This window comes from Trichogramma pretiosum, unplaced genomic scaffold, assembly GCF_000599845.2.
Source record: "Trichogramma pretiosum strain Unisexual culture from Peru unplaced genomic scaffold, Tpre_2.0 scaffold39, whole genome shotgun sequence".
Lineage (NCBI taxonomy): Eukaryota > Metazoa > Arthropoda > Insecta > Hymenoptera > Trichogrammatidae > Trichogramma > Trichogramma pretiosum.
This window is the reverse complement of record NW_019640828.1, coordinates 250,102-252,514: the sequence shown is the minus strand read 5'-3', so window position 1 is coordinate 252,514 and position 2,413 is coordinate 250,102. Positions and strand designations below refer to the sequence as shown.

Genomic DNA, 2,413 nt, shown 5'->3' with positions numbered 1-2,413 from the left:
GAAAATATTTCACGTCAAAATCCTTTCATTTCGTAAATAATAAAAAAAAAATTCAAACTGTTATGAATTTTTTTTATGATTCTGAAATATCATTTTTCATCTAAATCTCATGTTAGCTAAAATAATAACAATATTTCTCAAGTATATACTACTGTTTGGTATGGCAGTAGAAAACTTCCTACCAGTGTGGTTGGTGAGATTCAAAAATAAATACAAGAATTTTGGAAAACAATTATAGTTTTTTTATTTACAATAAACAAAGACGTGTCATTTTCTACATTAATAAACCCTCCTCTTTTTACTTTTTCCTTTAAAAGATCTTTTAAATTTGGCTTTTTTGTCTACATCATTTTCAAAATCATAAGCAGTTGGTCTTCGCTTACGGCCCATTTTTTTGTCTTCGATAGCTTGCGATTTTTCATTAACTAATAACTTTTGAGCTGCCATAACACTTTCTTGCAGACTCATAACATCTTCTTCTTTGTGTGGATATAACTTCATTCTTTTATTTATCAATTTTTCTATATTTTCAAAGAGTTGAACATCATATTGACATGTAAAGGTAACAGAAAGACCTTCACGTCCAGCTCTGGCCGTTCTCCCTACTCTATGTATATAATCTTTACTGTGAGTAGGAATATCAAAATTGATGACTGCGTCAACATGTGGAATATCTAAACCTCTGCTGGCAACGTCAGTCGACACCAAAATTGGTCTATCCTTAGCTTTAAATTTATTAAGAGCAGCAATTCTTTTATTTTGTACCATTTGTCCATGTAAAGGTACAGCCTTGAATCCTAATGCACAGAGCATTTTAGCAACTCTTGTAGTTCTTTCACAAGTGAAACAAAATATCATTACACTCTTTGCTTTTTCTTTCTCTTTCTCTTGCTGCAATTCACTTAGAAGATGTACCAAATATACTTCTTTACGCTGTCCAGGCATTAACATATAATATTGTTTTAATTTTTTAACAGTTTGATATTTTGTTGATACTTCAACTTTCACTGGATCTTTTAGTGATGCTCTTTGCAATTTATTAACCTGGCTTGTCATAGTAGCTGAGAATAACATAGTTTTTTTTTCCTGTGGAAGAGCTCCTAAAATTGTGTATAACTGTGTATTAAATTCATTACTTAAGAGTCTATCAGCTTCATCCAATACTAAGTATTTTATTGATTTAAGATTAAAACCTCTTGTTGATTTTAAATGATCGACTAATCGACCTGGTGTAGCAACAATAATATGTCGCTTTTGATTCAATTTAATAACTTGCTCTTTCATATCTAAACCTCCAACAATGACAGCGCATTGAAGACCAATCGCTGCTCCTATAGCAGTAAACTGTTCAGAAATTTGAAGTGCCAGTTCTCTTGTTGGAGTAAGAACAAGGGCAAAATGCTTTTGTGGATTTTTTAATAATACTTGTACAATAGGCAGTGCAAATGCAGCGGTTTTTCCAGAACCTGTTTCAGCTAAAGCAATAATATCTTTACCTTCAATTGCAGGAGGTATTGCTTCTTGTTGAATTAATGAAGGCTTTTCCCATTTCAAATTTTTTACAGCTTCCAACATAACATCATTTAGTCCCAAGTCCTTCCAGGTAACCTCATAAGTTTTTCTGGCGATTGAAGATTCTCCGTTGATTGTAGTTTCCTCGTTGTCCGATGATTCTTGTACATCAGACATGATGAAAAATAAAAAAATGGCACTGTTCGTAGGGTTTTGAATAAACTTTTGTATGCAGGCGAAACGAACCAAGTTGTGTAACTATTCACCAAGTATACAAGTGGTGTATTTTTATGAGTTATCCCAAGGTAGCAGACGCTGGCGCGGCTAACGCTGACCTAGGCAGATGCGAACTAAACAAACTAACTTGAATTTAAGCGGAAAATTTGAAATCATTTGATTATCTCTTAATTTTTGAGCTCGATAATTTTTTGAAGATTTTGTCCATTTTTATATTAAATATTAACAAATAACTATGCTTTTCATCAACAATATCATGTAAAAATTTAAAGACCAAATGAAATTTTTTAGTCAAAAACTTTATGTTAAATATTCTGCTTAGTTGTAACAGGATGAGTAATATTTGGTAATATTACTCATATGTCACTAATATTGTCTCATATAATCTACCTGAAATATATCCAGCTACTATAGTCTAGAGAAACTAAAGGAATGAATTGCACAAGTTCCTACAGCTCCTCTACTAGATGATGAAAACCTTTTAAGCATGATAAAAACTATATAAGAAGATTTATTAAATTGAAAATAGTTTCATAAAAGAATATTTATAAATACAGTAAATAAGTCAACTTACGGTCAGTAATTCAATAAAAAAAAAATCAATAAAAATTAGCGCGTTGATAAATTATTTTCGTTGAAATGTAACATCGGATTACCCCCGCTC

General features: G+C 31.4%; 1 pseudogene; it reads right to left on the bottom strand.

The window, feature by feature from the left end:
- Positions 1-232: 232 nt before the first annotated feature.
- Positions 233-1,795, bottom strand: LOC106659479 (annotated as a pseudogene).
- Positions 1,796-2,413: the final 618 nt, after the last annotated feature.